Source organism: Hyperolius riggenbachi, chromosome 9 (genome assembly GCF_040937935.1).
Source record: "Hyperolius riggenbachi isolate aHypRig1 chromosome 9, aHypRig1.pri, whole genome shotgun sequence".
Lineage (NCBI taxonomy): Eukaryota > Metazoa > Chordata > Amphibia > Anura > Hyperoliidae > Hyperolius > Hyperolius riggenbachi.
Window position 1 is genome coordinate 228,272,250 of NC_090654.1, and position 25,619 is coordinate 228,297,868.

Below are 25,619 nucleotides of genomic sequence, written 5' to 3' on the forward strand. Positions count from 1 at the left end.
TACATAAATCGCAGCAATGGCCGTTAGCAAAGTCTGAATCTCACGAAATGTCTCATGCAGGTAGAAGACATATTGTTAGACTTGGATTCCAAAGATGGGGTCCCTACATCTCTGCAAACCAGAGTTACAGGGGTCCAAAATTGGTAAAATCCCCCATAGGATTTCATAGCCTCCCTATTTCACTTTCCAAAATCTCACATCTTTTCAAAGGGCAATGGCTCAGCAGTACCAAATTTTCTAGCATTGTAGGGACCCTTAGGGGGAACATGACTGGTGAGTTTCGGCCCCTAGGCCGAAGAGGTCATAGCCTAGGGTCACAAAAACCTGTTTATTTGGGCTATTTCAATGGTAGTGATGGTGGCGTACATAAATCTCAGCAATGGCCGTTAGCAAAGTCTGAATCTCACGAAATGTCTCATGCAGGTAGAAGACATATTGTTAGACTTGGATTCCAAAGATGGGGTCCCTACATAGGCCGAAGAGGTCATAGCCTAGGGGCCCGAAACTCACCAGTCATGTTCCCCCTAAGGGTCCCTACAATGCTAGAAAATTTGGTACTGCTGAGCCATTGCCCTTTGAAAAGATGTGAGATTTTGGAAAGTGAAATAGGGAGGCAATGAAATCCTATGGGGGATTTTACCAATTTTGGACCCCTGTAACTCTGGTTTGCAGAGATGTAGGGACCCCATCTTTGGAATCCAAGTCTAACAATATGTCTTCTACCTGCATGAGACATTTCGTGAGATTCAGACGTTGCTAACGGCCATTGCTGAGATTTATGTACGCCACCATCACTACCATTGAAATAGCCCAAATAAACAGGTTTTTGTGACCCTAGGCTATGACCTCTTCGGCCTAGGGGCCCGAAACTCACCAGTCATGTTCCCCCTAAGGGTCCCTACAATGCTAGAAAATTTGGTACTGCTGAGCCATTGCCCTTTGAAAAGATGTGAGATTTTGGAACTGTAAATAGGAGGCCCAATGAAAGCCTATGGGGGATTTTACCAATTTTGGACCCCTGTAACTCTGGTTTGCAGAGATGTAGGGAACCCATCTTTGGAGCCCAAGTCTAACAATATGTCTTCTACCTGCATGAGACATTTCGTGAGATTCAGACGTTGCTAACGGCCATTGCTGTGATTTATGTACGTCAGACTCGCCACCATTGAAATTGCCCAAATAAACAGATTTTGTGACCCTAGGCTATGACCTCTTCGGCCTAGGACTGCATTGAACGCGACCCACGCATTGTGCGCATTCTGGACAACACCAATTACTGGGTTTATACCCTTCTGGATCCACGGTACAAACACAATGTTCCAAAACTGCTTGAAGAAAGAGCCAGACAGGTCAAAATGGAAGAATACCAGCAGGCCCTTGTGGAGACTTTAGAGAGGAGATTGACATCCTCCCCCTCCTCTAGCCAGTTGTACGCCGACAGACTGACTTCCGCAAACCCAGGACGACCAGGAGGGCAGCAAACGACACAAGCCGCAGCTAGTGCCCAAAAGGGAATGGTATCGGCAGTGTCCTTGGAGTGGGAAAATTTTCTGACACCCATGCAGCAGCACACAGAACAGCAAGCGTGCAGATCCACCTCCAACACCGATCGCCTGGAGAAGATGGTCAAGGACTACATGTCAGATGGCGTAGCTGTGTTGAACAATCCATCTGCACCCTTCAACTATTGGGTATCGAAGCTAGACACCTGGCACAAACTGGCAATGTACGCAATAGAGGTGCTGGCTTGCCCGGCAGCCAGCGTTATGTCGGAACGCTGTTTCAGTGCTGCCGGAGGCATCGTCACAGATCGGCGGCGTATCCGCCTCTCCACAGAAAATGCAGACCGTCTGACTCAAATTAAAATTAATCAATCCTGGATTGGAAACGACTACGCAACACTCCCGGACCCCAACCAAGTAACATGAACAATGAACATCTGTGATGGGTTAGCGTTTCCGGTCCCTGTTTATTGAACCTCTCATCTGTATTACATTTATGACTGCATGGCGACAAAATGCAAATTGCTATCCGCACGCTTCTTGTCCTCATGCAAGGCCTGGGTTGTTGTGTCTCAAAGCGTGGCCTTCTCCTCCTGCGCCACCCTTCTCCTGTTCCATCACATGTGCTGCTGCTGGGTTAGCGTTACCGGTCCCTTTTCCTGGAACCTCTTATATGTATTACATTTATGACTGCATGCCGACAAAAAGCATGTTACCTGTGCAAAGAAAACAGACATTTCCCGCATTTAAAAGACAGTTTTCCCTTTGAAACTTTAAAATCGATTTTCTCAAAAACTATAAGCTCTTTTTGCTAAATTTTTTTTCCTCTTGTACCCACTCCCAAGGTGCACATACCCTGTAAATTTGGGGTATGTAGCATATAAGGAGGCTTTACAAAGCACGAAAGTTCGGGTCCCCATTGACTTCCATTATGTTCGGAGTTCGGCCCGAACCCGAACATCTAGATGTTCGCCCAACACTACACGTGACCCGTTCGGCCAATCACAGCGCTAGCCGAACGTTCGGGTAACGTTCGGCCATGCGCTCTTAGTTCGGCCATATGGCCGAACAGTTTGGCCGAACACCATAAGGTGTTCGGCCGAACCCGAACATCACCCGAACAGGGTGATGTTCTGCAGAACCCGAACAGTGGCGAACACTGTTCGCCCAACACTAGCAGACAGGAATACATTCATTTCTAACATTGGCCACAGTGAGACGGCCACTTTGCATTTTGGCCGGCCAGAACCCAAAGTGGCCAGACCTCGGGTTCTGGCCATAACACATATACATGTAAAAGACTGTTGTTGTGAAATACTCATTCCAACACACAGTGATCAAAGGGGTGATGGGTTATAAAAATGTATGTGATTTTTCTGGGAGTTCAGATTTGTATATTAGTGGTCACTATTTGCCACTGATTCTGTTTGTGGAGCCTTTTATCTTGATTGGACAGACATCTGAATCCCAACATATGTGAATCATCAGCAATAAGGTCCGCACACACGCCGGACTGGAGGCAACGACGGGTCCGTCATCACCTCCCGCTGGGTGGGCGTTCCAACGACAGTCCGGCGTGTGTACAGTCTGTCGGCGGACTGATACGGCTGTTTCTGAGCCATCCGCCGGGCGGATCGCTCAGAAACAGCCGTATCAGTCTGCAGACAGACTGTACACACGCCGGACTGTCGCTGGAACGCCCACCCAGCGGGAGGTGATGACGGACCCGTCGTTGCCTCCAGTCCGGCATGTGTACGGACCTTTAGGCTATAACAACCCTGAGGGGCAAACCTATTCAGTAATCATGTGCTAGGATAATTAGGTCCAGCAAAAGTGTGTTCATTGCTGATTATACTTAAAGGACAACTGAATTGAGAGGGCTACGAAGGCTGCCATATTTCCTTGTAAACAATACCAGTTGCTTGGCTATCCTGCTGATCCTCTGCCTCTAATACTTTTAGCCATAGACCCTGAACAAGCATGCAGATCAGGTGTTTGACATTATTGTCAGATCTGATAAGATTAGCTGCATGCTTGTTTCTGGTGTTATTTAGACACTACTAGAGCCAAATAGCTCAGCAGGGCTACCAGGCAACTAGTATTGTTTAAAATGAAATAAATATGTCAGCCTCCATATCCTTTTCGCTCCAGTTGTCCTTTAACTTAAAGAGAATCTGTATTGTTAAAATCAGGCTAGGGTCCCTTCCAAAAGGATGGCCTCATCGCAGTGGAAGAGTCCAGCACAGAGTACTTTGCATGCAAACTGTTCTGGAAGCCAACATAAATGTTAAAGAGAATCTGTATTGTTAAAATCGCACAAAAGTAAACATACCAGTGTGTTAGGGGACATCTCCTATTACCTTCTGTCACAATTTCGCCGCTCCCTGCCGCATTAAAAGTAGTCAAAAACAGTTTTAAAAAGTTTGTTTATAAACAAACAAAATGGCCACCAAAACAGGAAGTAGATTGATGTACAATATGTCCACACATAGAAAATACATCCATATACAAGCAGGCTGTATACAGCTTTCCTTTTGAATCATAAAAGATCATTTGTGTGTTTACCTTCTGTCCCCTTCTTCTATCATGCACTGAACATTACAGGCTTCCTGCAGACAGCTCTGCCTGTGCCTGTGTTTGTAATTCCTCAGTATGTGTCAGCCAGCTACTTTCACAGCCTAACAGAGGAGGATTTTTATCCAGCTCTCTTCTATCACTGATAAGATAGCAGAGAAGCTGCTGGCTTATGTAAATAAAACACACACTGGAGTGTGCATAGAGGAACAGACCAGCACGGAAGAGTTGGCAGCCTTCCAGACACAGGCCGACAAGTCTGACAGGGGAAAGATACATTGATTTATTACAGAGACCGTGATAGTACAAAGTGCTGCAGTGAGCAGGAACAGATTAGAATAGGTTTAGGAACTTGTAGGATGGTAGAAAAAACGTTGTAATTTTTGTTACAGAGTCACTTTAAGAGATTTGAAAACAGACCATCTAAGGTAAGTAAAAGTCTCAGTTCAGAATGCTGAGTGAAAAGCCAGCAAAGTTTGCAATGAGCTACCTTCATGTTTTGATCTACCCTGTCATGAGGAGAGAGTTGTGCTAATATATTTGCTAATTGGAGAACATCAATAATGATTGAATGCTAAATGGATTTTTTAACGAACATGTTTTAGGAATTGACTGTGCAGGGCCAAACTGAAGCAATCGCCTATTTAACTCAGAACTTTTGTTGCCCACTTTTCTGTTTTGTTTTAGAACACCTCCAGTGGTATAGGTTAGTTTTCCATACGCAGGCATTTCTTGGGGATTCTGGAGAACTAGATGAAATGCCAGAGAACACAGAGCCGAGATACGGGCACAAGGATGGGGCAACAAGGGGCTACCAGACACATAACTTTTTAATCCCATAGAAGCTCTACACATACATTATAAAATACAATGCAGTATAGATTTTGTTCCTTCACTGCATACAAGACAGCAGAATCCTTCTGTTTACACTTGACTGGGTGATAAGCTGGCTGACTTCCCGGATTTACTCCACCCTCCAGCTGCCACACTAATGCTGCATAAAAATAATTCTCTCTGATTCAGAGCATTTCTTCAATTATTTACTTATTTCTTCAGCTCACGGAGTCTCTTACTTCCACCTCACAGCAGAGCAGCAATGCATGGCTGATCCACTACAGGTGCGCTAAGGCACAAATAGTTATAGGATAAGGCGGTGTTTATATATAGTGGTAATGCTGTATGGCTTCATAATTAAAGGCACCTGCAAATTTGGGCGCCCAGTAAGGCCGATAGTAAAATATTGGTATTATTGATAGTATAAAAGTGTAAAATATCAGTATTAAATACCAATATTTTACTGTGGCCAAACCTAACCATACTCTCACACAGACCCCCCCCCCCCCCCACGATGCCTAACCGTACACCCCCCCCCCCCACACACACACACGTACACACGAAACTACCTACCTAATGCCTAACCCTTACCCGCCAAAAAACAAAACCTACCTACCCGACCCTCAACCATCCCCCCCCCCCCCCGCTAAAACTACCTACCTAATGCCTGACCCTTAAATCACCCCCACAAACTACCTACCTATAGCCTAACTCTTGACCCCGAACCACAAACTACCTGCCTAGCCCTTAAACTGCCCCCCCACAAACTACCTACCTAACGCCTAACCCTTAACCTCCAGCCACAAACTACCTACCTAACGCCTAACCCTTAAACCCCGGCCAAAATGTACCTACCTAATACCTAATCCTTAACCCCAAACCACAAACTACCTACCTAACGCCTTACCCTTAACCCTCACCACAAACTACCTACATAACCCTTAAACTCCTGGCCACAAACTACCTACCTACCTACTTAAAAATATTGGCATTTGGGTGCCTGATATATAACGCTATTTACCACGCTCCCAAATTTCCATTCCAGCTCCCAAATACCAATATTTTACATTGGCGCCACTAAATTAGTCCATATGCCGCATGCACCCTTATTTACTGCTTTGTTTCATTCCAGCTGTGGTAAAAAAAAAATACAAGGTAAGACGTGATGTTGTATGCAGCCTCAGGCTAACACCTACAGTAATCACCCCTGTGGAAGAATAGGACCTGTATTGTTCACCTTGACGCAGTAGAATAGGAGCGTGATTACAGCGCATGTGGAATAATACAGCCAAAGTAACCTTGACTCAATGAAGGAATTATCATTGGGAAGTGAAGGGATTTTTGTATCCGCTTTTTGAAAAGTGTTTCGGCTTCATCTAAAGTAAATGATCACACAGCAATTATCTGAAAATGTCCATTCAAGACTGCTTTTCTTATAACTAGCTTCCTAAATCCCACTACACGGTCTAATTAAAGGCGCCTTTAAATGAAGTTTACAGATATTCAAAGCAAGCTGCTTTGAGAGTACTGCGAGTTTTCACATGGTGGAATTCTCCTGGCCCAGCTTTTAGTGGGGGATAATTGTGTTTCATACTAACAGTCCATGCAGAAATGCATGCAATATGTGTTTTATATGTTCACATCCATAAGGAGTTTATGACAGAGCTAAAACTGCTAAGCTGTTAATGTCAGCTCCTTTTACTCTATTGTGCTTTTATCTGTCAGCCTAATATGCTTATTTTACAGGAAGAAGCTTTTGGTACCTCCTGTGCTGACAGCAGATGCTGAGCTTAGCTTTCACTTCAGGAATCACATCCATCCAACTCAATCCAATATTTTTCCTTTTCAAAGGACAAGTGTTATGAAAAATCGCCATGTTTTGTTCTTCTTGTGGAATAGGTGTCAGGCACGGAACATTTTATGTGACCAATCTTCTTAGAAAAGTGTCTGTTTGCTTACTCTTTGATTTTACTGCATTAGCACATTGGCATTCCCTTTCTCAGTACCAGATTTGGTAAGAATATGATCACACCTCTCACTCCATCTTTCTAACAGGCCCAGCACTCCTCTGTTTTTACCTTTGTTAGTGTAACAGAATACTGCTGAATTATTGCATATACCTTCTGTTGTAGAAGTGTACCCGAGGGGACATGTGACATGATGAGATAAACATGTGTATGTACAGGGGCTGTTTTACTTGTTTTATGTTGCTGCCTGAAATAGTTAATTTCTAGGCATGGAAGTGACAGCTTCTATCTTGTCGGTACCTTGTTGGGAATATAGTAAACCTCACTAATAAGCAAATTACAGCCATAAAAGTTTTTCCTGCCAGAATAAAACTTCTGAGAGCAGAGGGAGATAGAAAGAGGTCAACAGTTCATGTTTTTTTTTTCATTTATGGACACTTAAAACCACCTGAGCGGTCTGGACAAGCTCAGCTCGTCCAACACCGCCGGAGGCTGCCGCTCAGGCCCTGCTGGGCTGAGTTTAATGAAATAAAAAGCAGCACACGCAGCCGGCACTTTGCCAGCCGCGTGTGCTACCTGATCGCCGCCGCAGCACGGCGATCCGCCGCGTGCAGCGGCGAAAGAGGGTCCCCCCAGCCGCCCGAGCCCAGCGTAGCCGGAACAAACAGTTCCGGCCAGCGCTAAGGGCTGGATCGGAGGCGGCTGACGTCAGGACGTCGGCTGACGTCCATGACGTCACTCCGCTCGTCGCCATGGCGACGAGGTAAGCGAAACACGGAAGGCCGCTCATTGCGGCCTTTCGTGTTACTTCTGGCCGCCGGAGGCGATCAGAAGAACGCATCCGGAGCGCCATCTAGTGGGCTTTCATGCAGCCAATTTTCAGTTGGCTGCATGGAATAGTTTTTTTTTTTATTTAAAAAAAACCCTCCCGCAGCCGCCCTGGCGATCTTATCAGAACGCCAGGGTGGTTAATAGGCTGCTGATGAGCAAAGACAACAAAACATTCAATATACTTTGTAGATGTTTAAATATAAAATAAAACCATGGGATATCTAAAAAAGGGTCATTTTTAGGAGTAGGAAGTTAAATACAATTGTTTATCTCACTAGTTTATTTTTACTTTGAGTTCACTTTAAGAAGGCAAATTGCACTGAGCTTTGTCAGGGGCTAGCTTACTGCTGGGCTCTTCCCTTTCTTGTGGGGCAGCTTTTCAGAATGACAGAGAAGCAGTAAGATATGAGGGGAGGAGAGGCAGGTCGCTGCAGAGAGCTTGAATGACCCCTACTGTTACACCACTGACAGGAAGTTAGAGAGAAACTGGCACAAGGAGGAGGAACAGAGAGCTTAAATCTATGCAGAAGCTAGAGAGAAAGTAGCACTAGGAGGAGGGGCAGAGAGCTTGAATGTATGCAGAAGCTACAGAGAAAGTGGCACAAGTAGGAGGGTAAGAGCTTGAATCTATGCAGAAACTAGAGAGAAAGTAGCACTAGGAGGAGGGGCAGAGAGCTTGAATGTATGCAGAAGCTAGAGAGAAAGTGGCACAAGGAGGAGGGTAAGAGATCTTGAATCTATTCAGAAGCTACAGAGAAAGTGACACTAGGAGGAGGGGCAGAGAGCTGAAATCTGTGCAAAAGCTAGAGAGAAAGTGGCACAAGGAGGAGGGTTTCTTTTTCACCCAGTGTTAATATACTGCTTATTTTACAGACTAGGCCTAAGGCCCGTTTTGCTAGGCTGTGACCGTGACCCCCCCCCCCCCCCGCACTGTTCTCTCTCTCCCCCTTTGATTAGCCTCGATTAGCGCGCACACCCGTACACTCCCGCCCCCTTCTGCACCCATCCTCCTCTGCTGTGTGTCATTCCCCCCAGCTCTCGGCAGTGTCTCTGCGTCCCTGCACATGCGCATAACGGGAAAAGCACTGACACAGGAACATGGGACACAGAGACACTTGCCTATTATTAGGTAGGATTACTGTCCCACCCACAACAAACATCACCTAGATATCTGAAATAGGAAGTTTTCGTTATTTGCATTTTGAGATAAGCTTGTCGCTGTAGCTAAAAAAAATCATGTGGCAAAAGATGGATTTACATGATAACTAACTTTAAAGTCTGGAACTGATTATTACATTACTTTATGTTCTTCTGAGGAAGGGTTTCCTCCCCGTGAAACACATCTCGGACCCATTGTTGTTGTTGAGGAGCTCTGCATGTGAAATCTGAATGTTACTCTACAATTTGCATGAACTGAAGACTATACAAGAATAAATCTGGTAACTATAAACAGCAATGACTGCGTCGGCTCCAATAAACCCCATTTTTGGACTGTTTGATATATGTAAATATTGTTGGGGGTGGAGCATAGGAAATTCTTGGATTAGACAAAAGAAATGTATTTGAAGTTTTTCAAATATGCTTTGTTGTAATTTCTTGTTTAGAAAGATTTAGCTGTGTGGGTGGGGCCTCATATAGAGCAGTGCTCATTCAGCATTCACTGCTAAAAACACACTAGTGATAGGAAGTGAAGAAATGAGCAGCATGTGACCAGATACTTTTCTTATTAATTATATAAAATATTGGCAGTTTTTCAACTGGCAGAATTAGTTCATTAGTGGGTACTACTACTGCTGCACAAATCTAAACGTAGTTCCTACTTTAAAGGACTGCTGAAGTGAAAGGTACAGTATATGGAGGCTGCCTTATTTGTTTTCTTTTAAACAATACCAGTTGCCTGGCAGTCCTGTTGATCTCTTTGGCTGCAGTAGCATCTGAATCACACCAGAAAAAGCATGCAGCTAATCTTGTCAGATTTTTGTCAGAAACCTCTGATTTGCATGCTTGTTCAGGGTCTGTGACTAAATTATTATACATGAGCAGGTCAGCCAGGCAATGTATATTGTTTAAAAGGAAATAAATATGGTAGCCTCCTCACTTCAGTTGTCCTTTAAATATTCTTGCGAGACCTTAAGTTATTTGCATATGTTATATGTTTCTCCCAGACTCCTTTTCCATGAACAAATCCGTAGTATAGTTTGTCTGCAGAATTGAGTTCAGTTCCTAACCTCTTACAGCTTGCAAGCTTTAATTGAGTTTGACTTATTAATTCTGGAAGTGTCTTACATCCAGCTTTTGCCATCTCTGAAGGTGCTATATTTAAAAGACAGTGAGAAATGGTAGCTCTCATGAGCATAGCATTCCGACAGCTATCTATCTGAAGTCTTTCTCACTTTGTTCGGCCATTCGTTTGAAAAATATGAGGGAATTTTCCTTGGAATAGGAAGTCTCTGATCTATTCACCTGGGGTATCTACGCAGAGTAACCACTATGCTCTCATTTCTCACATGTGTGCTGCAGCAGCAGCTAGTTTGTATTGCAAGCTTCTGTACATTCCTGAAAAGGAGCTGGCTGTAGTGATAGCAAACAAAGGGTCATTTATCAAGGGTAAAAGTAGTCATGGCAACACTAAAATGACGATACTGGTACCATTTGAGTCTTCTATCCGGGCTAAATTCAGAGGATTCCAAATCATCATCACTGCAGATCTGTGAGCAGGGAAACATTGGCCTTTATTATTTTAATGGCATTAATAACAGGATACCATATATGTATTTTTAGCTGTAATGTGGGCTTCACTGTACCTGGAATGATGCACTTATAAAGAAACCCAGTCTATGTAATAACCTTGCTCTTGTCACGAATGCGTAGGGATTTGAGCAATATCCGGTGACTATAACTTCTGTTTGAAATGCAATGATTGCTTTGTAAAGGAAACCTGTCACTGACTGGAATGCAGAGTGTGCAGCTCATCTCCCCATAAGAAACCAGGGCTTTGCAGAGAGATGAGCTGACTGCTGGTATTAATGCAGTGGATTTACAGCTCTTATGTGTGCATGGTAAGCATGAATATTGATTTGCACACCTATGGCTTTGCAAGATAAGTTCATATTTGTATTAACTTTAGCCTTTATGCACCTTTCATTTTCTTAATAACCTCCAGTAGCCAGAGAACCCCAGCAAGTTCTCCAGACAGTTCTGACATTAAAGTGGAATAAAGATGGCAGCCCCATAATGCTTTCACGTTAGGATTTAATTTACTATATACTTTATCACAACCTCCTGCCACCAGGTGGTGCTGCATAGTCATTGTGTACTGCATTGTTGTTAAGGGGGGGTTGTTAACTGTCCCGGATGACAATAAGACTGTGTTAACACCTCCACCTCCTCAATCCACAGTATCACCACCATTGTAGCAGTGTTCGTACAAATAGTTACATGTCCCCTGCTTCAGTGTCTGATGGGTAGGAAGGCCTGATACAACAGCTGGAAGATCCTGTAGACACCAAAAGAGGTGACAGGCAGCTATATGTAACTGTACTATTGTAGCTCTGCATCTCTGACTGTTATAAAGCTGCATTAGAAATAGGGGAGGGGGGGGGGGTGTAGGGAAATAACGCTAAGTAGTGCACTTGTGGAGGAAATAATAGTAATGTAAGTGCTTGTGGGAAACATAATAGTGAGGATGTAATGGGGGCACTTGTGGTTGACATGCTGATGTGTTTCGGGGACATGTTGACTAGCTGTGTTATTTGGGGGACATCTGGCCTTGTTATTTGGAGGATATGCCTGCCTAGTTTTGTTATTAAGCTAACATGCTGCTTAATCACAATCTAAAGGTGCCAGTTAACATTTTTCGGGTTGATTTTATCAATCTGATCAGATTAATTAATGTTTTTTCACGCATTAGACCAGGCATGGGCAAACTTGGCCCTCCAGCTGTTAAGGAACTACAAGTCCCACAATGCATTGCAGGAGTCTTACAGCCACAGTCATGACTCATAAAGGCAAATGCATTGTGGGACTTGTAGTTCCTCAACAGCTGGAGGGCCACGTTTGCCCATGCCTGCATTAGACGGTCTGAACTATTGTTTTAGATTGACAACGACCGAATGGGATGATTGATTGTTCCGGGGACTGTATCGTTAATGAACACCCTTAGATCTGTCAAAAGGGGCAGGGAAGTAACTAGAAATCACTGGGCCCCCCCTGTGCAACTTTAGATGGGCCCCCGCCCACCAAACCATACCCCAAATGCCCCCCGCCCCCCCCGCTTTCTGCACAGGTAAATGTTATTCAATTGGCTAGTACACACTTAAATGTGTTTTCCCATGCAGATAAATACATGCATTTTTTTCTATCAATTACATTAGCTTCAATGATAAAACGTGCATGCTTTCACACATACAGACAAATATACATGATGTACAGAAAACGCATACAGAAAACCCACAGACACACCTTCTTATTACTCACTCTGCTCACCTCTGATGGAGTAGAATTGGCTCTGCAGAATTTACATCACTACAGTACAGAGCACTTGGGGAGAGGTAGAGAGGTTGGGGGCTGGGTGTTGAACACAAGAGCCTGCTGCACACTGAATAGGGACTGTCAATGAATCATACAAAGTTTTCTAGAAAAAAATTATACACAGTCCCTATTCAGTGTTCAGCAGGGTTTTGTGTACAGCGCTGTTCTACCCCCAGCCTTTCTACCCCTCCCATGTTGTGTCCTGTATTGATGCTTGAGGAGTCTGAGCACAGAGAGAAAAGCTTTCTTCTCTCTGCACAATTGTTCTAATGACTGCATCTGCTCAGCCACTGATAACAAATCATACAAAGATTTATAGATTGCAATCAGTGGCTGAGCAGATGCAGTCATTAGAACAATCCACATAGGTGGATGCCGTGCCAGATTAGATCCGGTATCGGCGCCCCTAACTGCAAGCCCAAATGTGCCCATGTAATTTTTCAGTTTTGTGGAGGATGGGGCTGGCAGCGAATAAAGTGTTGGACTTAGTCTGACACTTTGACCTGATGCTGTGTTGGATTTTATTTGTCAAAAGTGCCCCTAGCGGCAGCCATGTTTTCCTATGTCAAACTCTATCCGACATTGGGCCTGAGCTGTAAAATTCCAGTTCTGGGACATAGTCTGGCTTAAGAGTGGAAAGGGTTAAATGTGCCTAATATGTCTTTACATGAGGCCCTTATCTGCAATGCAATTTATATTATGTATTTACCCTCTTTATAAGATACAGCTAGTAGGTTCAATCTGGTAGTGCTGGCATGCAGGAGTACTTGTGGTCATGTAGAGTTGTATTCAACTAAACGAGGAGGAGAATTATGTTCAATATATGCTCATGCACTGTGCCTATGCTGTTAGTGAACAATACGCAGTGTGATCTGATCTCTATGGTGTGTTTTTTTTTTACATATTTTATTAGCTGCTTTGTTGTACATGCTCACAACCTGGGGGTAAAAGCACATCCCACCCCTCTAACATTTTCAAACTATACAGACCCAAAACTTGTGACTTCTACAGCCCCTCACTTGTGGGGCCCTTAGGGAGCTTGGGGCCCTAGGCAATTACCACTGTTACTCTATGGCCATGCCTCCCATTTTTAACATTCAGCAGCTTATATCTATAGAGTTATCCGTAATCTCTTATAATTACAGATTTCTACTGGTTCATTGGAGTGTCGGCCCTCCCCCATCCCCTTACACCTTGTGATAATGTATTATTGTTAAGCCCTTTACTGGCATGATGAATTATCACTATCTATCTGAAGACTATGTATAAAGCACCGATTGGGGTATGCGTATCACATTTTGGGAAACAAGTTAACTTTAAGTAGACATTGTTTTGTAAACTATGGGCCGTGAGTAACAAGAAATGTGCTATTCTAACAAATACAATACTTCCTTTGCAACCCTGGTTATGTTTACTTAAACCAGGACTGAGAACTTCCTCTGCTCTAAAAGATATGCAACAGCTTAATAACCTTTAGGCTGCTTACACACAGGGACGTTACAGGCGCACGTTAGTGCGCCTGTAACACTCCCCCAACGCACAGCAATGTAACACAAGTGGGCTGTTCACACAGCCCACGTTGCGTTACATGTAACGCTGCACGTTGTCCGGAAGGTGCAGCATGCTACTGCGTTAGAGCGGCTATAGCCGCGTTAGACTGTTTGCACATGCTCAGTGGGGGGCGGAGAGGAGGCGGGGAGAGCCAGCTACAGTAGCCGCGCACATGGCTACTTAATATTCACTGCACTGGCGGCCGCTGATTGGCTGGCGGGACCACGTGATGCGGAGTGTCTTGCTCCGCATCACGTGGTCCCGCCGGCCAATCAGCGCCACTCTGGGAGACCTTATAGGGATAGAGCCGCCTAACGCGGCTCACTTTACCATCCTCTCTTGCAGCACCATACGTTGTGTTAGGTGCACGTTATGCGACCTTAACGCGGCACCTAACGTAACGTCTTGGTGTGCAAGTAGCCTTAAAGGAAAACTTTTGTTTGTTACAGCTAATAAAAACACTACAGTAAATTTGCAGTGCATCTACTTCCTGCTTTCATGGAAGCAGACATAGGGTTAACATCCAGTGCTTACATATTAGCAGCTCTGCCATGGCAGAAGAGAGTCCTGAGCTGATATAGCTGAGGAGATCAAAATACAATGTGCTTAGTCACAGATGAGGGGGGATTAGACAGGCTAATCTCTCTAAATACATACAGGGCGCATTTTTCTAAGTGTTCCTTTTGTTCTGTGCATGAGTTCAGGTCCACTTAAAATAAAAATAAGATATGCATAAGGAGCTTTACATCAAGTTTATATAACAGACTAGACTGACTTTGGTATTTGCCAAATTCTGGTCTTTATTTTGCCTGCATGTCAGTGCTTACAGTCCACTCTTAAACATGAACCTGATCTTTCATTGAGTATGTTGTGGTGTGTCTGTGTGACAAATTGGGGATGTGTTTCCCTAGCAACAAGGAAATGAGGATGTATGACGTTGTCCCTCTGAAGATTATTATGGAAATAAGATAGCCCCGGCTCTTTTATACCTACAAAATTCTATTTTCTGTAGGAAGACAAAATCTGTCCATTCTAAATCTTAATAATACATCATCTCCAGGGACTCTTTTTACTTGGTTACCCTCTGGATGGTTACACAGGTTCTGGAACTATGAAATTAACTACTAATGTGAAATCTCAGTGCAGCACACATTCTGAGAATAGCCTGAAGGAGGCCAGATGGGACAGTACCACAGTTCTAAATGGAATTTTTACAATTGTCTTCATCCTTGTAGGAGAAAGCTGAAAGATCAGCTTGTCTCCTTTGCTGAAGAGATAATCAGTAATCCCTCATAGAGATGAGGCTTTCACCCTTACTGCTTAAAGGAATACTGTAGGGGGGTCGGGGGAAAATGAGTTGAAGTTACCCGGGGCTTCTAATGGTCCCCCGCAGACATTCTGTGCCCGCGCAGCTACTCACTGATGCTCCGGCCCCGCCTCCGGTTCACTTCTGGAATTTCAGACTTTAAAGTCAGAAAACCACTGCGCCTGTGTTGCCGTGTCCTCGCTCCCGCTGATGTCACCAGGAGTGCACGGCGCAGGCACAGACCATACTGGGACTGCGCAGTACACTCCTGGTGACATCAGCGGGAGTGAGGACACGGCAACGCAGGCGCAGTGGTTTTCAGACTTTAAAGTCTGAAATTCCAGAAGTGAACCAGAGGCGGGGCCGGACCATTGGGGAGTGGCTCCGTGGGCACAGGATGTCTGTGGGGACCATTAGAAGCCCCGGGTAACTTCAACTCATTTTCCCCCAACCCCCCTACAGTATCCCTTTAAAATACATTTTAGACAAACATATAGCTGTGATAAACATCACTGAACACAGGTAAAATAAGTGCGGCAGTAGGTTTCCACTGGTTGCTAAACGTGTGTTTCATATATTTTCACACGTATAGATGTTGTAGTCATGCCCTGGGAGGTTTTTGCACTGAGGTGAGTCAGTATTGCCCATGTGGTTGGGGAGTATCCTATAAATCTATACTATGCTGCAGTGGTGCCTGCTTATTGGTTGAGAACAGTGGTGTAGCAAATTGCGAGGGGATGCATATAGGGGATGCAGGTGTTGAGACTGCATCATTGGCCCTTGGACCAGACAATCTCACTAGGGGCCCTCCTTCAACCTCAGTATAAGCTCTTCAATGGAGCTGTGCTGGTAATTATCTCTTCTACATATGCTTTGTTGCCCATCCCCTGCTTGCACCTTTCGTACTGTGGATGTTCCTGGCTGATTTTGTTGCGCCATATGATTTATTATGTATGGAATGCTTGAGGGGCCCTATGTGAAACTTGCATTGGGGCCCAAAGCTTAACTACGCCACTGGTTGAGAAGGAACATTTTTACATCTGGGGCTTGTCAGCTCAGCCTTTTATTGCATAAAAATAATGTAGACATGGGTGTAGTGTGGCCAGGCCATGCTGGGTCCGAAGCAGACAGCCTGAAGGAACAACAGCCCTAATGAGTCTAAAAAGAAAAAGACAAGCTACATTAGCCAATTCATGCTCCATAATACCTGCAGCCAGTATTTTCCAGGGCTTTTGTCAGTCAGAGTAGATATGAGGAACAGTAAGTGAAATAATGCACATCTAAGAAGCAGATCCCTCTATGTAGTCAGCAAATATTACTGCTGCTATTTACAAATCTCATTACAAATTTAGAAATGGTATCAAGATGGAAGCAAGACATTTAAACATAAACACATTGATAAATCATATTACCATTAATTTGATATTTTTCACACATTAATATCATGTACTGAAAAACACCAACAGACTGTGGTTTTGCATGTATTTTTAGTAGGGTCATCATATTACTAAAAATTACTCATGCACTCCAACTCAACCCTTTTAAACAACAGGCTAAGGTAACTGTGCACTGCAAGCTGTGAAATATTGGCTAACACCACAAGCGACATGACAACTCCAATGCAGGCGTGAAAACAGGCAGCCCTGATACACTAACTGTTCTCAGTAGTTGTTTTCTCTTATGATTTTCTAAATATATATACTGTATATATATATATATATATATATATATATATATATATATATATATATATATATATATACACAGTATATATCCAGAGAAAGGCCACTGATATGGCAACCTGGGAGGGTGCCTAGAGCGTAATGCTCAGGGGCCTGAAATCCACCTCCTTCCTTTCAAATCCCCTGTCATACCTTACTTTAGGGCTCTTTCACACTTGGACGTTTCGTTTGATGCGATGTTAAGGTCGCATAACGTGCCCCTAACGCAACACATGTTAGCCTTGAAGTTGGACGTTACATTGCACTGCGTTATGCGTCTCTTGATGCGTACGTGATGCGTACTTTTTGACGCATACGGATCGAACGAAAACGGCGCATGCGGCACATTTAAAAAAACAAACAAACATTACTGAGCATGTGCAAACAGTCTAACGCAGCCAAATGCGATTATAACGCACAGCATGCTGCACTTTCATTTAACATGCAGCGTTGTACTCAAATGCAACGTGGGCACTGTGAACAGCCCATTGATTTTTCATTACTGTGAGTTGGGCTGCGTTACAGGCTGCTGTAACGTGGGACTTTAACGTCTCACTGTAAAAGCAGCCTTACTGAAAAAGGCCAGGTGGCAAGCAGGGCAAGTCAAAGCTGTGACCTTGCCTAGGGTCCCATGTCACCTTGATCAGTCCTATATAGAAGACATTTTCAATACTTACAGTAAGTACAAATACTATAAATATGGAAAACAGTAATATTAAGCTTAAGTGGGGTATTTATGTACCTTTCTTTGCTTACTATTCACCACACATCTGTTAGCTTCATATTATGGTGCTGATTATCTGTTACTTCTAGATGCAGGCAATATCACACTTGGGCCTTACTGTCAACCAGATGGACACTGTAAATTATGGTTTATGCAAAGCTTTGTAGCTCATGACCCTATCTTCCTGTTTAGTTTGTTCCTGCTCCGTGTGTAATTGAACATTTAACTATTTCTATGTCCTCCTCAGTGTGTTCTGAAGCTTTATTTACCTGGTTCTGAGCTGCTTGTAATAAGAAATCATTTTTTTACTGCTTTTGTATTTATTCCTTTTATAAACCCACTTGGGGAGAATGTGGAAAGTTAAATGCTTTATTACACACTAAGCATGTAACCTAAAGTGTACCTGTAGCGAAAAAAAGTGCCCTTATGACAATGACAAGCATGATATACTGAGAGCAGCCAATAGTATGCATAGAAGAAAGTGTTGTCTCACTCTTCCATTACATAATTTTGTTTCATTCTGACTCCTACAGTGCATCTCACTACAACACAGTAAAAAATTAAGTAAATAATGTTTATTTTGAAACCTGTTTTTGCAGCTTTCCTAGACCTTGATGGCATAATATAGGCCCTGGATGTGTGTTTATGTTTGTGACACAAACCTCTTTCATATTATTCTGCTATTATACTGCTTTAAGCAAAATGTTATCATTAGTTCTTATTGCCATACATTAGGGCTTTTTTTTATAACTTATTATGTTATTACTCAGTCATGGAAGCCTTAGCATAATTAAGGACCAAAACCCACAAATATTTATTTTGCCGTATGTGCATATCTTTTTATTTACCGCCAGGGACATTGCTGTGGCCGCTGTACAAATAGACAATTCATTACCAGTTATTGACCCATTTGGCATCAAGGAACACCATTTTATCTACCCTTGTTTTGCAATCACTAAAGAATCCTGGCATAAGGCTCGGTTAATCTCCTCCTGTGTTTCCAGGTTTTTTATGAAATTTTAATGAAACAAGTCACCACAGAAGTAATGCTCAAAATATAGTCTTGGTTGAACTGGACATTTAACTCCTTAGTAAAATTGATAGGCCTATTAGGAAAAACATTGTCATCCAGCACAAATTCTCGAAGATATACAGTACATGTACCAGAGTTGAGTAGAGAATTCTCCTAACGTTAAGATCTCCGCTTATCCAGGAAATACATATAAAGGCCATTTTCTGCTGATCAGTTAGCCAACAGTTAGTCCTCATTAATAAGCTCCAGGCTAATGCATTAAGAGCTAGTGTGTTTTATTTTGCAAGCACAACTTTCACTTTTAGATTGAGTGAATATTTGCATATTAGTATTTACTTTACCATCGCAGATGTACCACAACAAACTGATTGATGAGCGTAGCTGTGTGATGATGTTATCACTGCTTGCTGTGATGTTATCTTTACTTTTAACTGCACTGTACGGCTACTTACTGGGAGAGGTTCAAGGACACCTGTCACTGGAGAGATAATCAGAAACCATCCTGTACACAGGAATAGAGGTCACTAGCTTCCTGCATCAGAGATAGGATGTCCTGCAGCCTGACTCTTTAATCCAGTCTTGGGGACCCTAGACCATGTATTTCTACCAGCACATCTACAGTATATATAGTCTTAAAGAGGGACTTAAGCGAAAAGGGGGAAAAAAATAAATCAATGCATTGCAAAGTGAGAAGTTAAAAAATAGAAGAGAGATCAAGAAATTACTGATATTTGTCATGTAACTTGTTCATATTGTTTGATCTACATTCAGCCTGCACTTCATCATCTTTACTACTGGCAGACAAGAAAAAAGACTAACTGACAATTTCTACAAGCACCCCCAGTTACAAAGCGATAGGCTAAAAGGTTGGTTTTTTTTATATACACAGAGGTAGATACTGGTTGCTTGATAGTTGGAAACAGTTGTTATTTCCCTTAATGCAACAAGGCTCACAGACCGGAAACTGTCAGGTCTTGACATTACACTGGGAGGGGTTTCACCACAATATCAGCCATACAGACCCCCTTGATGATCTATTTGAGAAAATGTAAAGATTTCTCATGGTAAAGGGGGTATCTGCTGCTGATTGGTATAATGTTCAATCTTTGGTTACAATTACTCTTTAAATTTAGCTACACTGTTGGGCTGCTGTGGTTTTCCATATAATGTTATGACTTCTCTTTGCCTCCCGGGTCCCTCCTGTTCCCTGTTCTGCTCACTTTTAGTCTTCAACTGCCCATGCAGCCAAACCCTCATGGCGGGAAGCACTCATGGACATGCCAAGCACTTACACACTGGGTACGCGAGAGCTTCAAACCGTGCATGCCCAACAAAAGGAAGCATTTGTGGACATAGTAAATAAGAAGTGCACAAGACCTTCCTTTTACTGGACAAGTGTGGTTTGGCACATGCACATTCCCAGTTTAATTGCCCTCAAATACAGCTCCAGGGAACTTTAGGATGCCATGAAGATAACAGATGCAAAAACATAGAACATGAACTTGGGCTAGGTATAACAAAATCGGGGGACCTTAGGAAAGTACTAATGGAAACCACTGCACTCCATGGGGTTGATTCACGAACTGGTATAACAAGCACTGCTTCAGCAGCACCCGTTAATAAATAATTAGTGGCCGCTATAGAGGCTATGCTCGCTCCCTGCAGCGTAGCGTGCCTTATACTTGGTAATGCATGTTGCTTCCTTAGCAATGCGGGCTCGTTCTAATAGCGGCCGCCTCTGTGAAGTATTGTGACCGTGATAGTTCACTAGCACAGGTAATACTATGTTAGTTAATCACCTAGTTAATTACTATGTTAATTAACATAGTAGCGGCCGTGCTAGTGAAGTATCACGGTCACGATACTTCACAGAGGCGGCCACTATTAGAACGAGCGCGCGTTGCTAAGGATGCAACAAACGTTATCAAGTATAAACCATGCTACACTGCAGGGAGCTAGCGTAGCCTCTATAGCGGCCAGTAATTGTTTTTTAATGAGTGCTACTGGCTCATTATACCGCTTAAGGCTCGTTATACCGGTGAATCAAACCCCAAGTCTTTAATCCTCCTAACTTGACTGTCCATATGAAGCCTCAAATCTTAATAGAAACCTGTCATTAATTAATCTCTGTATGGAGTGGGAACCAACCTGACCCTCCCTGTTAATAATAGGTGGTATTTTCTAGTGATGGTCAAGTAGATGCAAATAACTTCGAGTTGATAAAATGTATGCAGCTTGAAAATTAACCAATCAAATCTGGCTGAGGTCAAATTCGATAGGCTCATTTTCAAGCGACATAAATGTGCATAAAAATTAGCATACATTTGCATCAACTCAAAGTTATTTTGCATCTACTTGACCATCACTAGTATTTTCTACACCTTAGTTATTGTTGTTGTTATAATAATTATTCTCCTTCGGTATCTTTAAACACTAAACTCAGGTTTTTCTCGCTCAAGTATGGACATTATTCCCATGTGCTATGCCAGCAAACTTTCTCTTGTGTTTTGACTACGGCCCGTCCACATCTTCTTGTCTTACTAGAAAGTGTGTACTTGAACCCAGTTATACCTGTTTTATATGTGTATGCCAGGCTTTTTGGAGTACACAGGAAACCTTTTGTCTGGATAGAAATTTATGCTTGATTATTGTTGATCTTCTGACTACTGGTATATATTTGAATTGTCGAAGTTTAATACCTTGTCTATACTGCTAGATGATAATAAAATAGTGTTAAAAAAAAACCCCAAAACAACATAGAACGGGAGGGGCACTTTGAAGCAACGAACATTAGTAAGACCGTTGTAGGAGCCACACAGACTATTTAATTTTAAAACTCCATTCTGCTTCAGGTTTACTTTAATAAACCAGCAAAAAGAAGCAAATAAAATCTGAGGAGCCAAACAAAGGAAGTCTGCATTCATGCATTTACTGCCCCTGGTCTGTGTGTTACAACCTTAAGCTGAATTCCTTCTCCCATACTGAGATATCAGAACAAGTTTATTACTGTCTGTAATTAAGAGTTAAACCTCTGGCATGTGAATTATGCAGGTTTCCTGATTAAACCTTCAGATGTATTGCTCTTGAGAATAATGTCACACAAACACAAGTAGTAAGAATAAATGATGTTTACTTAGCATGATGGTAATAGTTACAGCAAAAGTGGCATTTTTAGAATAAAATCAACTCAGAGAGATAAACTGCAGCCTTTGATTTCAAAATGCAGTGATAATATCACATTCTTATTAAAGCGAACCTGAACTCAGCACTTCCTCTCTGCGCTAAAAGATAAGCAACAACATAACCTTTAAAGAAAAACATTTCCTTGTTACAGCTTATACAACTCCTACTGAGATTCTGCAAAGGGGTTACTTCCTAGTATCCTGGGAGCACAGAAAAGGTTAACTGCCTGTGTTTACATATTAACTCAGAAACACCCATAGGGTGGACACAGTGTAGATTTCTCTGCGTCTCCATCTCTCCTGTGCAAGAGTTCAGGTCTGCTTTAACCTCCCCAGCGGTATGGACAGAAATGTCCATCCATAAAAACATGCTGTGAACAGTATAAACGTGCATACACATCAATACTCTCCTGCACTGTATACTAGACCCTTGCTTGACACATTTTGGCAAGTTACAGGAAAAAAAAAGTTTTAAAAATACATTTTATCACTTTTTGCACAGAAATCCTGGGAAAATTGAACGCCGGGGAGGTTAATGCACTGTCGAGCCGACCAGCACAGGTAGCAACTGCTGTTTACAGTAGTTTAAACAAAAACCACCATTTTGTAATGTAAATTCTCACTTTATCACAATTTGGTGCAGAAGCAGTTTCTCATATGCAATGGGGTACATTGGTGTGAAAAAAATACTTGTTCCCTTCCTTATTATCTTTTTACCTTATGATGATTCGTAACATTTAATTGTTTCTTATTGTAAAATAAATGTATCATGCTATAATAGACAAGTTAAGGCAATTTCAATGCTCTTTTGATTTATTGAAGGAAAAAAAGTCAACTAACACTCATTTCAACCATATCAAAATGTAACTGCCACTCTAAAAATACTACTGGTATTTGTTATTCTACTTTTAGCATCAACACCTGTAATCCAACACGTATGGTAACAAGGAACGAATTGCTGCTGCTTTAGTCAAAAATGAGGCTAGGACACTCTAGAGCAGGCTTTCTCAACCAGGGTTCCTTGAGTACTCTGCAGAGGTTCCTTGGCATTTCCCCCCATCGTGGGGGAAGTATTATAGAGCACATTATAATAGGGGGTACTGTAAAAAGAAGCACCGAATGTGGGGTCAGAATAATAATGAGTACATTAATAAAAAGCACTAGGATAAGGAGACATTGTAATGGAGGTCACTGTAATAAGGGGTAGTGACATAAACAGCCACATCAGCTTTTAAAGACCATGCCAGGGTATCGTTGAGATCCAAAAATTACTTGCAGGGGTTCCTTGAGATCCAAAAGGTATTTGCAGGGTTCCTCCAGGGTAAAAGGTTGAGAAAGGCTGCTCTAAACCCTTAATTTTTAGTTTTACATTTATTTAGCTATGGACTTGCACCAAGACATTGGGCTCTATTCACAAAACTTCTCATAAATGACTTGTTTATCTTTAACTGGAGTTGATGGTTGTCACAGTGGTTCACTAAAGTAAAATAAAGTAAAAGGTGGAGTTGGGTATTTATAGGATATAAGATAAAGACGGGACTCTATATGGGTGCCAACTTCCACTTTTAAGTTAGGAAACACTACCTGGAGAACTGACATTACTCCAAGCGACCCCTTTGTGTACTGGTTAAGGGCTCTGCCTTTATTCAGTAAGGAGTTCAAGGTAAGATTCCCTAACACTGCAGGGTGGCCTCTTGAGCGCGTCCCAGTGGCTGCAGCTCTTGAGCACTTTGAGTCCGACAGGAGAAAAGCGCTATATAAATGTTCGGATTATTATTATTATTTGTTAATCACTGAGCAGATTGCTATATCTGAAAGCAAATCTGAAAACTGATTGGGTACAGAATTGAGTTTAAAAGGCCATATTTGCTGCAAATCCATTTCACGTGGTGCAAATTTGCTGAGTGGTCAGTACAAAAATGAATGCAATTCAATATTTAGTTTTCAGATAGGCAGCTTGGCCTATGTGTATAGCAAAATCATTTCTGTTTAGTGGTACAGTAAGGCCTGATGACATTTTGTACCTGCACTATGACAATCACTCAACAGACTTTTCACTTGCAGTATGTGCTGGGAAACATTACTTCAGTAACTGCCACCCTTCATTAGGCGGCTATCGGTTTATAAGTATTCCCTTGGCCCATCTATATGTTGTTATTGCAATTGGATTTGACAAGCATTTTAACCTTAAGCATAACCCAGGGGTTTGCATCACTTGGCTAAAACTCTTCTGGAAAACTTTTATGATTTCTTGATTGGGTAATTTATTATGAGCAATCATCCAAACACACTGCATTTTATTAAACTATCTGAAAACATAAGAAAAATATTAATCTAAGAGCACACATGCACAACATATGTAGTTGTCAAGAAAAATTTACTCCTCAGTAAAAAGTCATATTGGGTCATTGCCAGTTTAATTAAGACTGGTCTTCAAGGCTTTATTAGCTTTGTACTTCATTAAGTAGTACAAAGCTAATGGCGATAGAGGGGCAGATAATATTAGATCAGATTTCTGCTGAGATCTATATGTCAAGGAGTGCAAGGTGGCAAGCAGTTAACATCAGGTAGATTATCCACATATTATAGAGTATGCCTACCTTAAAGCAAAACTAAAAATGCACTCCATCAAAGATGATGCAAAAGTAGCAATTTTGTTCACAAGTAGAGCTTACTAGACTAAAAAAGGAACTGTAGTGAAAATAACATAATGAATACAATTGCTTATTTTCTTTTTACTATATACGTGTATACCTATATTATATAGTGAGTGGTTGCCTCTCCCTGATTTACATTCTGAAATTTATCATTGGTGTTGTCTTCTTTAGTTCTGCCAGATGATTTATACGGAATGTCCGTAACTAAAGCTGGCCACTAACGGTCCAATTTCTAGCGAAAAATCGTTCAAGCGATCAGAAATTCTGGTCGGACGAAAAATCATTCACTACACCATCAACTAACCAATCATTGCTTCCTATCTATCACGACCACCAAGAAAATTCAAATTTTCGTTAGATGAAAATTCATTCGGGCGACATTTTTTTCACTCGTTCATAATCGATTGTGTCCACTAATGGAGATTATTTACAACCATTCCGATCAGAATTTCTGATCGCTCGAACGATTTTTCGCTAGAAATTGGACCGTTAGTGGCCAGCTTAAGAGTTATGTGCACAGAGGGAGATGCTGCTTGCTTGGCAGTTGAAAAAGCTGTTATTTCCCACAATGCAACTAGGTTCACAGACAGGAAACTGTCAGGACCTTGGTCATGACATCACACTGTGGGAGGGGTTTCACCACAATATCAGCCATACAAGCCTCCCTGATGATCTTTTCAAGAAAAGGTAAATATTTCTCATGAGTAAGGGGCTAACAGCTACTGATTGGAATAAAATTCAATCCTGGGTTAAAGTTCCTGTTTAAAGCAGTGTGCTTTCTCTTTTAAATTACCCTGTCAAGTCACATAATACTGACAAAGGGCAGAGGTGGAATGGGTAAGCTAGAACAGCTGAGGAATACTCTTTCATGGGTGCACTTAGGGATTTGGGGTTTTCCCAAGTGTACAGACGTTTTAGTCACAGATATCTGTCAGTTTGGTAAAAATTTAATGACAAAACGCCACTGCCTTATATAGTGCTCCAACATGTGTACAGCTATTTGTCCACTCAGGCCTAAACTGCAACCTTTTTCAACCAATCAGTCATCAGTCCCGTTGTTGTATAGTGAATTCCCTTAAAAACTGGAAAATTACTATTTTACTAGTTTGTGTTAATGTTTATGTGCTTCACCTGAGCCCATTCAGAGTATGAATGGGCTCCGTCTGAGAAACTGTAATTTGGATGTGTTCTTTGCAGTCATTGTATT

At 42.3% G+C, this 25,619-nt stretch overlaps 1 protein-coding gene across 2 annotated transcripts in view; it reads left to right on the forward strand.

Moving 5' to 3' along the window:
* Window positions 1-25,619, forward strand: part of RGS6 (regulator of G protein signaling 6) — a 531,053-nt gene that overhangs the window by 89,906 nt on the left and 415,528 nt on the right. The window contains exon 2 of one of the 2 annotated variants that reach the window (XM_068254101.1): window positions 22,258-22,316. The exons of the other annotated variant lie outside the window; for it this stretch is intronic. The gene's annotated coding sequence lies outside the window, so the exon portion shown is untranslated. The remainder of the gene's footprint in view (window positions 1-22,257; window positions 22,317-25,619) is intronic. 2 annotated transcript variants of the gene reach the window in all.